Here is a 15102-nt window from a genome sequence, read left to right as displayed (position 1 = left end):
ATCAAGGATCTCTATGTTTTTGATCATAATTTGTAATTCATATGATCATATTGATATAAATAAAATTATAAACAACTAATAAAATATTTGATGATATCCCATTTAAACTGTAAACATTTTTAAATACCAACCAAATAAATTACATAAATTTAACATTATTTTCAATTATAGTGAAATTAATATAATTATCATTATCATTTTCAAACTTAATTATGATATATTAGGCACTGAATAATAAATGTTTAACAATTATTGTTAAGAGTATCATTCTTGAAAATAGCATTAAAAAGTTTTTGAATTTAAATTTTTAAATTTATAAACAGAAGAAATTTTAGACGGGTATACTGGTAAGTGTATAATTATTTAACGAAAATACATACTCTTGAACTTAAATATCCGTATGTGACATTAAGAGTCGTGACAAGTCAAAATTTATCTAATTTTATTTGTATTTTATTTTTTTATTTGTAGTTGATAGATACACTAATATCATACAATCTTTTTTACTAAGTAAGATATCTAATACAGTTTATTTTTTTGACTAATTTAATTATACTGATGAACAAATATTATCAGTAGAACTTAGATTATTAAAAATATAAATAGATCAAATGTATTTTATTCTTTGAAATTTAAAATAAAAAATAATTAATAATATATTAATTTAACTTAATCTGATGTGTTAATTTCTATAATATTAATTTAATAAAAATAAAAGTTTTTAATATGATTCTAAAATTTACGTAACTCGTGTTTACATGAAATTTTTTAGTGTATTGAAACGAGACCTTAATACATATCATTCATATATGATATTTTTTCAGTCGTCGTCAACGTATTATGTATTTGTACATATACATTTATTACACACTACTATCTCTAAGCTGACTTGACATGTTTCCCGATAACCATGAATGATCTATACGCTTAGAAAATTCACTCATCACGTTTTCCAAACTCGAGCAATGACGTTAAGACGCAATCGCAAGTCAGGTGCTATTTTATTTTTCAGAGGAAATTTCATTTGCGAGTGTATTGCTATATAAACGATGTAAAAAATAATGTCAATACCTAGGTCATTGTCGACTAAAATAAGAATTCTCGATTTATTTTGGTTATTTGGTTATAATAACTTTAACGTTACGTAAAAAAATGCACATTAACCTTAGTTTGGTAAGATACGTACATTTTACGAATATCTCATATTTGTGATATGGTTACTCTGTGTATACTGATTATATCGTTTCGTAATTCTAGATAATATGCTTTTATTAGTTAGTTGTGTAAATTTTTTTATAGTAGTTTTGTCCATATATCACCTTCACAGATGATGATTTTAATCATTTCCTTGACGACATAAGTAAGTTTAGCATTATTAGTTATTCACGTAAATAATGCTACGTAAGATATACGCATTTTTACCTATTCGCACCAAAGTGTATACGTATATTTTAAGGATCGTTACTGATAATGTATTGTTTTGATTTAATTAATTAATATATTATTATTGGGCATTACAATGGATGATAGTTAAAGAATTCTTCATAATTTGTGGGAACTCTCTGATACTTTACTGTTACCTTTGTTACTAACACCATAGTGTAATAATTTAAATTTTTTAAATATTTAAGACATGTTGAATGTTTATGCTGCCTTTAAAATATCCAATGTACTCATGTACATAGAAAATTTAATTCAATATTAATTGACTCCCCGGTACTTGATCTTGCTCATTTAAAATTAATAACATCTCCTACCTGACCTACATCAAATTTAATTAGTTCGATATGGCTGTCTATACATATCCTTCGATCCATATGTTGCGTCCCTTATGTCACCGTCGATTGATATATCAACGTAGAAAACGAAATACTAATGTTTGCAAGTTAAATGATTAAGGTCTTTATTACAATACAATTAACTGGTACAAGAATACAATTTTATAAGCGCAAGATAGAGTAAGCGGTGTTACGACCAAACTCTGAAATACTGAAAGACGAGACCGTGAGTGGTGTTACGACCTGCCTCTGAGCGTCTCGAATATCCCTAACCATCTGCTCAGCTCTTGTTCTGGTCTCCCTTATAAATGGTTAACTGACAAGAGTTGTGACTGGGGAGGTGGCGACTTCCGATGACCAAAAGAGCTCTCTAAATTATACTTATTGTTTAGTAAGGCTCTTTTCCTGCGATTTCATCTATTCCAAGAAGTCCAGGACGTGTGATCAAGTCTTAATTGCTTTATTAAATAACACGATGTTCAGGTGTTCACCCTAACTGTCCGGTGCTACACTGTTTGAATACATTATCTTAATCGGTATACGCGTCACCTCTCCGTATAATATATGTTGAAATAATATAATATAACATGGTACGTAACACATACATGGAGTTTATTTAGTTTAATTATTTTCTCATATGCAATTACATAGATATACATATCTCTACTCCAGTTTCGGACAGTACATGATGTAGAACTCAATTTGTTCAATGGTAGTATACTTCGAGTTACGTGTATAGTACACTATAGAAAAGATCAAAATTAAAAATGTTTATACTTAATATGCTCTAAAAAAAAAAAAAAAATATATTAATAAATTCATCATTTTTTAAACTAATAAATTAAGTTCATTGTGTTATCTAATCAAAACGGGTACCTACTTTTTAAATTATTGTTTATTAATATACAATTTTATTTTAAATCATGTTTTACTAAAGATTGATACGATTGATTATTTTAAGAAACAATCAATTATCTAGATATAAAGCAAAAACTAAAAAAATATAATTAATTATTAATAATTACATTCTTTTTTCTTTAGATGAGGATCAATTACAATGGAACAACCAATTTTTAGGTAAAAATCAAATTTAATTCAGAAACAATGTACTTCAGTGTCTGACGTACATCTGCATATTTTTAAAACATATGCAGTGATTGGTACAAATTCCTATTTATTAAACCCTTTATTATAAATCTATCACGCTTGATTTAATTAAATAAATTAAATTGTAACAGATGAAATTGTAAGATGATCAATTTTTGAATAGCTAGAATGATAGACCAGTGCTTATAATCGTAATTAGTTTCCAAATTTACTTAATTAATTAATATTTGTTATAAACACGATTCATGTAAATCTGTTTTGTTTTATATTAAAATTAGGAATATGAATTAATTATAGTTTAAAAATATAATTCGGTACGCCGGTATTCAGTGACCTATTTTCAAGAATAATTTATAATGCCAATTTGTGGTATCACGTATCTTTATTTCCAAATGTCTAAATTAATGTACATTTGTGTGGAAAGTAACTTAATCTGGACAGTATAGACGGCTTGAGTAAGCAGGCTGTGACGGGCGGTATCGGACCTATATATAGAGGTGGGACTACAATACAATTCTTTAGGTACATTTATTATTATACAATTATATACAATAATCGGGATGAGTCCGCAACACTTTCCGCGGTCGTGTGTAAGTCGCGGCTAAGTGAAGTGGCTCAGAACGAACGCTTGAATAAGCGCGCCGTGGGGGCCTTTATTAATAATCCTGAAAAGTACTTTTTTACGGTCAATCGCAATGGTAGATCGATTGAGAGGATGGAATCGCTGCCGCAACCACGAGGGACCGATGGCTAGAGTGGTGAATCCACGTGTAAAGCAGCTGGTAGTCGACCGTTCTGCCGGAGGTGTGACTGGTGTCGAAGTGCGTCAGCGGTAGTTATCGTATTTTATCAATTACACCGTTGTCGTCGGTAGTAGCCTTCGTTCAGGTCTTGACTTCACCGCAACGTTCCTGGATACGTTTACCGTCGTTTTCGCCGCTGGAATGATCATTCTCTGGTTTCCGATCGTTGATTCTTGAGTGATGTTCAGGTCGGAGAGTGGATGAAGAGTGTGTGTTTCTGTCTGAGTGCTAACCGTACTGAAGCGTTAACATCCTATCCGGGCGGCCAATTTGCTGCCTGTACGGTTTCTTATGTTGTTCAGCTCATATTTGTCCTACAAAGGTCGAATTGATATCTTTGTGAAGGGCATAATATCCTTTATATATAAATGTCTTTCATTTATTTTTTGTTTAAATAGGTGACCGGAAATCGCTTATTAAAGTGGTGAATGTTTCTGATTGTTCGACGCGGTGTTGTGATACATGTTGCCTATCTACACGTAATACTCAAATGTTGTTCTATGTGTTTTTGTGGATCCTCACTCCGTTACAAATACTCATATATCACAGAAAAATCAATGTAACAAGTTAACACAGATAATGATTTTAACTTAAAGTTTGTTGATGAATTATTTATCTTTAATATTAAATCAAACAATACAAAATGGATGCTGTTGAAGGGAAATTTGCGATGTTCCGATAAGGTCTAAGAATTAAAATTAGTACAAAGTATGTGACAGGTTAGGTTAAAAATGTAAATAATTGTTATAAAAATAATCTGATTAAATAATAACAATAAATATATTAATTTTCTAAGGTTGTATTATCTGCTTCTCCTTTTTTTTCTTTTGGCTTGATCTACTTTACGAGAGTTATTGTTGCTATCACAACTACACGCCACTTCTCCCGGTTATGGATTATATTTCTCCGGTCATTAATTCCATTCCTTTTTAAATTGTCTCCGATCACATCCATCCATATTAAAGTTGTATTTATATAGGAGTAAAATATTTTTATAATTTTCAATTTGAGGTTCAACAAAACATACATAATGCTCGTGAAGAATCCGCTGTGAAATGTTTAGAAAATCAGGATAAAAAAATGATAATAACACCAAACAGGAAACTAAATCGTATTAATGTAAGAACTACTGTTCCAATTCCAATTCCTGATGTTGGTAAGGCTAGAGAATTACTTTGAAATTTATTAGCATTATCACCGAAGTTCAAGATGGCTTGTACAAATAATATATGAATGATTAAATTTAAATTTGAGAAGATTATTAAAAAAAAAAATATGTTTTTTTTATAAAACTATAGGTACAAAAAATGAATTTTTAAAGTATATATAATCATGAACAGAAAGAGCTCTATAAGATGAAAATTTTATTGTTTTGATGGAAACCAAAAATCTAGCGAAAAAAAGGAAATTATTCTCCGAGAGGCTGCCGGCATAATAGTCTTGCTATGAATTAGGGATATCCAAAGGTGTCATTATAAAACAAAATATCTAAATAATTGATGTGCTTATCGAAAAGATAAAAAAATATATAAAATAAAAAATAAGATAATAATAAATGACTTTATCGATTCAAGTTATATTATTATAAATATATGGGATATTACCCAAATTGACTATCAATTGTAGGCTTTTTATGTATTACTTAGTCATTTTCAACATTCACTGGATAATTTAAAAAAATCGTTATACTTTTAAATATCAATCAATTATAAAAGATATGCTTTTTTAGTTTTAGTCACTATGGTAGGCGTCCAGCGTTATTCGCCGAATTTCGATAACCTGCTTTGGTTAAACGTTACAAAAACTGTTCAAAAATTGATCAAAATCAGACATTTAATCGTTCTATAATAATCTAAAGTAGAGCGAATTCCCACGTTAAATGCACTCCTTTTACAATACATATAAATACAAACATGTAGTTTTTATCAGAGTATTAAATGATAAATCTTATAATTGTATTTTGTTATAGAAGAGAAAAGAAATTTTTTAGATTCTGGTAAATTATATTTTTTTATAACAATGTTTATTGCTCACGTATCCTTAAATTTGTTGATTTTATGTGTTCTATATAAAGTCACATTAAAATAATTACAAAATTAATTTACACTAGTTATATAATAAACATGCTGTATATTTTTTATATGTTCATGAATTTAAATATGATTGTACTTGTGTTATTAACGCCGTCGATAAATAACAGTGTACAAATATTAAATAATACACGAATTCATGGTCACCACCATCGATCCACACACACACACAAACATATTTTGTCATTCTGTTTATTCTATTTCATATTTTAATCGCGTCTGTCAATTATATAACATTTTTTTATTATGTAAATTATCAGCGCGTTATCTGCTGCCATCGACGATACAGTGCGGCAAGTTTAACACAGCCTTCCCGAATTTTGTCTTCTGCCATATGTCTTCGCACAAGGACTAAACGGCAGTATAATATTATACCTATTGTTTTTCTAAATCATATTCATTTTGCATAAGAAAATCGCATCATTTTTATTATATATAATGCTTGGGCGCTAATCGCATTTCCTATATTATACCTGTGTCGTGCGCGCGAATCGCCACCTGTTATATTTATACTATTTTTTTATAATATTTTTCTTATTATTTTTGTATATTTCTATTCCTATTTGTGTGTGTGTGTGATTGCTATAACTATAGCATAGGGAGCGACTGGCCAGTCTGCGCTCCACAATTTATGAGTTTTAATCATTATTATTTATTTATTTATTTTAAATGATTACATTTTTATACGGCTGGGGCACGAGGGCTAAATATTATTATACTATTATATATTAAATTTACATTAATTGAGCCAGAAGGGCCGTAATTATTATTAGTATAATTATTATATATCTTATTAGTTATTACCGTAGCATAAAGGTAGCATTTATTTTTATTGAATTACCTATTTGTCCCTAACTTTAAGTTACACACAAAAACACATATACACACAGTTACACATCCACCGCACACTAGCAATCAATAGTCTTGCTCGTTAAACCCGTCCACTTCTATTGAATTCCATAAACAAATTTACACACATACACAAGTCGGTCGGTGTGTGACCGTACAAGCGTGCGAAGTATTCGGTGAACGGGGCACGCGTTTCTCACAATTATTATATGCTCCTGGCCCTAACATGCGTAAAACTTTATTCATAATAAGAATGTGTTCCATTGTTCATAGTCTTGTTACTTTCCTCATCAGCAACTACCATGAAAACAATTCGTACATATAATGATATATAGATAATATATATATATATATTATATATATATATAAATAAACGCAATTATTATCATAATGTTATAATGATAATTATATAATTTATTGTATTAAAATAAATAATCCTACAGAATAAATTGTTGTTTAAATAGTATATTTATCAAATTATCCTAATATATAGTAGGCATATAAATTTTTTTAGAAAATACACGAAAATACCATTGGTATAATTTGAAAGTTATTAAGGATTATAAATCTAGTACGTATTCTATTGTACAATAATTATTAATAATATTTTATAGTAATTAGTTAAATTATAAAATATCAATACTATGCGTGTGATGTGTAGATAACTTTCGTGTTAACATATTATTTTTCACCACAAGACCAGCGTTCAGTACTTATAGATATATCGTTGCATCTAACCTATTTATTATTAGGAATGCTTAATAATTGATGTATAATAAGCTTTAAGTCATAGTTGAAACATAATGATAATACACATCCTCTTAATTTTGTGATTCACCATAGACTTTAATTGTTGATACAGATAATTAATTAGTCACAAGATTGCTTATTTCATTATTAAAATTTGTTCCAAAGTAGATAGTAAAAATACAAATATTAGCGGGAATTAATTTTTTTTATTCTTTGTAAATGATTTTACTTTCTATTATACGTATCACAATTAACACTTTTTATTAACACTTCTTTGAACATATCATTAAACATAGAATATATCTTGTCACTGTATTTGTACAATTCGTAATTGAAAGTTGAATAATACAATTTAGAGTGATTTGTATTCTAGGATTATGACAGTTAGAGCAAATCAAAGTTGCCTGTAAGAAATAAAACAGTTCAGTTTAATGATTCATACAGATTAATAAGCTCAGCAGCATCACGCTGTTTATGGTTAATAAAGGAATGTCCAATGTGTTTTTTAACATCAATAGTACTTAACATGTTTTTTTGTGATATATAAGAGTATGCAATATCTATTAAAATCGAATTTTGTGTAGAATTAATACAATCACGAGGTATCAAAAATATTCAGCTTTTATGACAAGTCTATAGAATTGATAACAAGACACGAAATTGTTGGTATCCGGCATCTGAGTTACCGCGTTTTCGTAATCGTCAATCGTCGTGCGTCGTCGCCGCCTTAATACGAGTAGCGTGTTGATGGAAAGGCGATGGACCGGGAGGACATATTTTCGTTGCATACTCAAAATCCGTCTTAAAAGTACTTAATTATTTTTGGTTATAACTTTTTCGCCATCTAACCAATCTGCTTCCGAGTTCCTCTGTCACTATCTGCACAATATTTCTGATCAATTTAAATCTTTACGATTTTATATTTTTAACCCTTTGCCCTGTGGAGCTGGCCGATTAATCAACAAAAATTAGAACGGTATTTTAATGGAACAACTCAGTTTCCTCTTATTATAAGTTAGTTGCTACTTCACTATTTTTCAATTTTATTTAGCTTCGCGCCACTACCGGATTACATAAAACAAAAATAATTCGCCAGGAACCGTGTATACAGCGAAAAGCAAATCTAAGACCCTTTATCTATCACCAGCTAACATTTTTTTATGAAGTAAAACTTTATAATCTAAGACTAAATCAACTATTCTTTTGTATTATGTTAACGATGAGTTTGCGTGCATATGTAAATGGATGCAATTGGAAATCACACACATAATACAGATGTTTCTATTTGAAATTTTAAATGTACTTATCATGAAAAAAAAAATTGATTCATAATAATTATTTGTTTTTAGGTATGGATACATTGAATATTCAAACTTGGTGTAATAAAAATATCCCCACATTAATGAAAAACTTAATTAATATTAGAAAGAGCATGCGTAGCAGGTTTATTGATAACAATAATAAATCCATTGAAAATTAACCTCATAATAATAAAAAAATATGTTAAATTTATTTAATGAACATTGTTATGTCATTATTAGTTAATTATCTTAAATGTTGAAATAATTTATACTCAAACTCAACGGAACCCACTTTAATTGTATTTTTGTTATTTACTCGTAGGTTCCAAGAACTTGTCAATTATAAATAATTTATTTAATTTTTGTATTTTTTTTTTTTTTTTTTTGGTCATAGGAAGCATGTAAAAACTAATTGTTATAAAATTAGCCTTTAAAAATTAAATTTAGAATTAATCTGAAATTTGACATCAATCGAAATAAAACACTGGTTCTACTAAACAGGTATTAGTATTTATTTTTTTGATGATTTAAAATAAATAATTATCCGCAATCGAGGATATTGCTTATGGTAAGTTTCCACAAAACAATATTGAAATATTATTCAGTTTAACTCTAATAACATTATAGTTTAATTCTGTGTTGACTGTTTGTGTATATAAATCAATTATACAATAAAAAATACCAGCAAGACTCAAAGGATCTGATTTGGCACGTTGAATTATCAAAACTTTCTAAAAAAAATCTCACCAATGATATTTGAAAATGTCAACATTCATAATAAAAATATCTTCCTAAAATTGAATTTATCAAACGTCGATGACCATCGCACTGTTACACAATATCTTTCCGAAATTAAAAGTCTAATACATATCAACTTTCGAAAGATAGAAATCTCTCTATAATAATTAGAAATCTATAAACCTCAATTACTGCAGAGAAATTCACGAAGCGCTATCTTGATTAGACTACAATGTCACTTATGTTATCCTCCTACAGAATTGTAACACATCACCAATCACAATAATTGTCGTAGCAATTTTTGATAAATCAGCGAATATCATTTTCTCTCTCAATCGTCTTTTTCAGTATTTGATAATGATGGAAAATAACAACTATATTCCTCAATGTCAAAATTGTCAACGTTTTAATTAGGTATACAAAATATTTTTATTAATTACCTCCTAAATGCGTTAAATATCAAGAATAACACTACTGTTCGGAATGTACTAAAGATACAAATAGCGCACCTATTCTTGGTATATTGTAACGGAAATTCCTTATCGAATTATAAAGGTCGAAAAGTTTAAAACAAATTAAAAACCACAGCAAAGTTAAGTTACACGGGAATCCGCCTAAATATCTATAATTTAATCCCAAACCTCAAGAACATAACTCTTTCCAACCCCATATTAGTTCTCAAGTAAAAATCCACAAAGCTAATTTTACTTAGGAAAAGTAAAAATACTAAAAATAAAACTACAATAGATAATGAAAAAACAACACAAATATTATTGAGGAATTCATAAAATCCTTAATGCTTTTATTCAAATCTCTTTTTTACAGAAATTATTAAAAAAGTGATCAATAATATCTCTAGTTCATTAAATAACCTCAATATCTATTAACATAAGTAATATTAGTAATATCTCCATTATTTACTGGAACATAAATTCTATTAAAAGTAATCGTAATGGGCGCATGTAAACTCCGCCACAAGTATATTTTTTAACTATAAACTCTGCTAGTGAAGAAAATCAAGTAGAAGTATAAAATTCATATGATATACAATTTAAAATAGTATTATAATATAATATCATATCATATCGTTCACAATTAATATTTAAATCATGGTAAAAAAAATCGTATTAAATTATCATTATACCTAGTAATCCAAAATTATATAGGTATGTCATGTATGTAAACTAAAATAATGTGATATAATTTGTAAATATTCCAAGTCTTGATATTACTCCATTAGTATATATCATCGCAATAAATGTCAACGAATTAAATGTGAGCACTGAGGAGCTAAACAAAAAAAAACTGGTGGAGTTTACATATATCCATTACAGGAAGAAAAAAAAAACTGGCGGAGTTTACATTTGCCCATCTTTATATTTTTGCTGCATTCTTATCTCATCACAATGTCGATATCACCTGTATAAGTGATACACACTTATCTACACCAAATTCAATTCAATTATTGTATATTCTATTTATCATAATGATCGTTTAGCCCAGTGGTTAGGTTAGGTAACCCGGCAAATTATTATAGTTATAATGTCACGACACACTTTGGATAAATTCAAATTTTACGGCACACTAGTGTGTCGCGTCACATCCTTTGGGAAATACTGGTTTAGCCACTCTAGCCGTCCGGCCTACAGGTGACTTTGCGTTATACAAGCAAAACAAATTATTATAAAACAATTAGCGCAAAACTCTAAACTTGCTGATGGCCTAACATTAAAAGATTTTAATACATTTAGAAAAGTATTTTATAGAAGTAGACAAAAAGTTCTTCCTGTTTTACCACGTCACAAAATTAAAGCACTTATGGCTTTAAATAACTCTGCAAAAACTGTAACTTCAAAAATAACCCATTTTTATAATAAACAATCAAAAAAAAAAAAAATTTTATTGTTTTTTCTTGTAAGAATAATTTAATATTTTTAAATAATGTGGAAACAATTTATATGGATGGGGCTTTTCAATATTGTTCTCGATTTTTTACACAAATGTTTACCATTCATGGTTTTCCAAAAGGACATTACATACCGTTAATTTTTTGTCTTCTTCCCGATAAAAATTTTTGGACATATATGTACTCGTATACGCTTAATATAATTGTAGATAAATGTAAAGAAATTAGCTTGAATTTTTTACCTAAATATGTAATTATTGACTTTAAACTAGCCATAAACTCGTTTGTTAATAAAATTTGACCAATATCAAAGGTAATCGGGTGTCGTTTTTACTAAACACAGGTGTAGTTTCAAAATATTCAGAAGCATAGACGCATAGTTTGGCTATAAAATATAACAAAAATACAAACATTGACAAACGGATTAAGCACAGTTTTGGTTAATTATATTTTAAGTTTAATTTATTTTATATATATTTTAAGAGTCGGATTGTGATGTTGAAGATTTCATGTCAGAATGCCAAACCGACGATAGATTTATTAAATACTATGATTTTTTAATAAATAGTTATATTACTGAGGATAGTACATTTACTCCTTTTCTATGGGCATGTAACACAACGAGTATACTGCTTACGACGATTGCGTATGAGTAGTTTCATTCATTCTTCAATGACAACTTTTATTCTAATTCTTCATCAATATTAAGTTGGTTGAATGTTGTGCGAACTTATGTCCAAACTAATACTTATATAATAATCAATAGTGTTGAAATACCAAAAGCATCAAAAGATGCAAATATAATTAAAAGACAAGATCATAATCAACAACTAATAACACGGTACCGTTTAAACGAAAATTATTCGATATGAGTTCATTAAAATGATGTATAATAATTTTAAAAATTGTGTGTAAGTATCAAATATATTTGTAATAAAATTAAAACCTTTTATTGCATGTGAATTATTTTTTTTAATAATTTGTACTTGATAATTACTAAACAATTTTTTAACGCGAAGTGATTTTAATGCTTAAAAAAAAAAATTTGGAGAATAAAAAGTATCACCTCCTCGTGGTGTTCTCTGGGTACGCTAAATGATACTCAAGTATAATGTACAATAATTATACTTGACTGAACCATTGCCAACTTAATTTTAAATTAGTATAAACTAGTCTGGGCGAAACGGTCAAAGAGCACTGCCTTGTGATGTATATTATTTGTAATAAAAAAATAATTAAGTATTTGTAAAGGTACATCACTCACTAAAACAGTCCTTATCAGGTCTATACAATATCAGCCAATCAGAACACACCATACAAGAAACTTCATTAGCCAGAGATGTTTTACCAAATAAAAGTTCTTCCAACTAACCTACGCTAACAACCTGATAAATTTAACCATGGATGGGGGAGGTCAGTACAAACATAATGAAGCCCCCCCCCCCCCTGGCCATAACCCAAAAACTTATCAAGCAGCACCCAGAAATGTACCGGCCGGAAGCAAACATCACGGCAGCACACACAATAGTTTACTAATCGGTGCGGTGCACAGATTATATACCGATTGTTTTTCGATCACAAACTTGCCTTCTTCAATCAATACAATTTCTTCGACTTAACATTCTACTCAGTACAAAGATAAGAAGAAAAGAAGGAACACAGAAGCAACACGACGACCAGCCGCAGTATTAGAATAACGCCGACGAAAACAACGAACGAACACTCCTTGCACAGACCCGTGAGCAACCCAGTTGGTCATTGCAACACACATTCCGTACGAGTCGACACCGCAGCCGGCATAAGGCCCATTACGCTTCCGATTGTCATCCGGGGAAGATCCCCACGTATACACAACCTATGTGTTAAAGGTACGGACACCGCTACATACCGTATATACAAGTCGGCGGATTGAAACGATCCAACCAACAAGGATACCAGACGGGCCAAGTTCATCGCACGGACCACGAACAACTCATACGGGTACCACACCCCAATTCACCCACGGCCGCGCTTTAAAGCTTGCCTTCCCGGGCCAGAATCACGGTTACAGTCGCTTTATAGTTGGACACTACCCGTGGTCAGCCCGGTAACGTGATTTTGTATATCCCCTCCCTATCATATGAACTTTAAGTATTGATAGGGCGTAGCTTACAGTTCGTCGTGACAATACGCAGTATTCGGTAGCTCCTCTCAAGTCTGGTTGCCGGGTTAGTGTATCGCCCTAATCGCGACTACTCTCCTCTGGGGTCGATGGCCCTTATTAAATGTTATTTCGAGATCGATTACTCGACAGTAATGACGGATTAGTAGGTCAACGGCCCTCACAATCACATATCTTTACGAAAATATAAAAGCCGTAAAGATTACGTACTAGATATTGCCGTATCTCAGGTGATAAAGGGTCATTGACCACTAATTTTGGACAGCATATTTTTTATGTTGTCGGAGCCACCGACATAAAGAGAAGTCACCTCCGTGCGACACTTGTGGTAACAAGCTGTCGGCCACGTTGTCGCCTCAGACTCGGATCGTCTTGAAGTTCAAATTTGGACAGAGTCCTTCACCCGCAAGAAAGGTATGATTTCAGACTCGTCCCCTTTCGGGAGAGGCACCAGATACTTTCGGGAAAGTATCGGGCATCGTCATAAGAGACAGTTGAGGCATCCACCAATTTCGGAAAGGAGTTTTACGCCCTCGCCTTTAACGTGGTTTTCAAATGACTACCAGTTTGTTTCAGATGGTCAAATTCTACCTGGACCATCGGTAGGGCCACGGAATCATCCAACCGCTACTTAATATGGTTTAAGCAACCGCCAGGAGATATACCCACCGGCAGAGTGGCTGTGTTCCCAGGAGAATACTCACCGTTAACCTTCGCCTGATCAGCATGCGATCATAACCACTTTCGTCATTTGCATGGACTGCTACCACGAATCCGATCCCAGACGTCCACACCAGTTTCCCGATGCTTGGTTCCAGACGTCGTTCCCGTAGTACTTATTCCCAATTTTATAGGCGTCTAGGTGACGTTTCGCTAGACTTCCATCATGGTCAAGCCAGGTTGTTTCGCCTCCCTACTATTTACTTTACAGATACTCGAGGGCTGTGGTTGGCCCATAACGCCGCGCTCGCGGGTTACACGGTGGTCGTGACCCTCATTTTATTTTGAAATAGAGTGAGTACTCTATTCACCGCCCGCCTAGCGTCTACAGGCCCGAAGACCGTGCATCGGAACCACGCGCCCCGGGCGCACCCAGTGAACACGTGATACCGGAGAGAAGAGCCACAGAACTTACCCGAGGAGCAGCTCTGTCTTCTACCATCGCGCCGATTGTTCTGCACCTCGCATCCAGATGCCTATTCGTCCAGTCGACGAGCCACGGCCGCCGGAATTGGCAGAATCACCCCGAAGGGTTTATTCACACCCATTTCCATGTCACCTTTGCTACCGCCCGCGTCCCAGACGCCCTCGCTCTGCGAGCGTGAGGCAGACTCCTACCGCACGAGAGTCCCACAACATGACTGCGAACGACCGACACTCCGTCATGACCACGAAACTTTCCAGAGCCCGGGAATTCACGACGCGGCGAACATGGCTACCTGTGGTCCTCGCCTCCACTAGGTTCTAGTGCCGTCATGCCCGCCAGTGCATCGCCGAAGACGGTTCCATCGTATCCGAGCTTCCGCCAGCTGACATTCCGGTCTCGACTTAGAAAGCGTAGGAGAGGACCAATCCCCATGTCCCGTTAGGAGTAATACGTAACTGAACGGCTGCTACCA

At 31.9% G+C, this 15102-nt stretch overlaps 2 long non-coding RNA genes across 2 annotated transcripts; both read left to right on the top strand.

The window, feature by feature from the left end:
- Window positions 1–323: 323 nt before the first annotated feature.
- LOC112595268 lies at window positions 324–1365 on the top strand. Its single transcript, XR_003114698.1, has 3 exons — window positions 324–347; window positions 472–510; window positions 1300–1365. It is a non-coding gene; the product is annotated as an uncharacterized LOC112595268 (long non-coding RNA).
- Window positions 1366–5654: 4289 nt separating this feature from the next.
- Window positions 5655–8898, top strand: LOC112595269. The gene is made up of 3 exons (XR_003114699.1): window positions 5655–5684; window positions 7142–7198; window positions 8727–8898. It is a non-coding gene; the product is annotated as an uncharacterized LOC112595269 (long non-coding RNA).
- The last annotated feature ends 6204 nt before the right edge of the window (window positions 8899–15102 follow it).

Source organism: Melanaphis sacchari, unplaced genomic scaffold, assembly GCF_002803265.2.
Source record: "Melanaphis sacchari strain LSU unplaced genomic scaffold, SCAv2.0 Contig264_pilon_pilon, whole genome shotgun sequence".
Classification (NCBI taxonomy): Eukaryota; Metazoa; Arthropoda; class Insecta; order Hemiptera; family Aphididae; genus Melanaphis; species Melanaphis sacchari.
The sequence above is the reverse complement of the archived record's forward strand: the minus strand, read 5'-3'. Positions and strand labels throughout refer to the sequence as shown.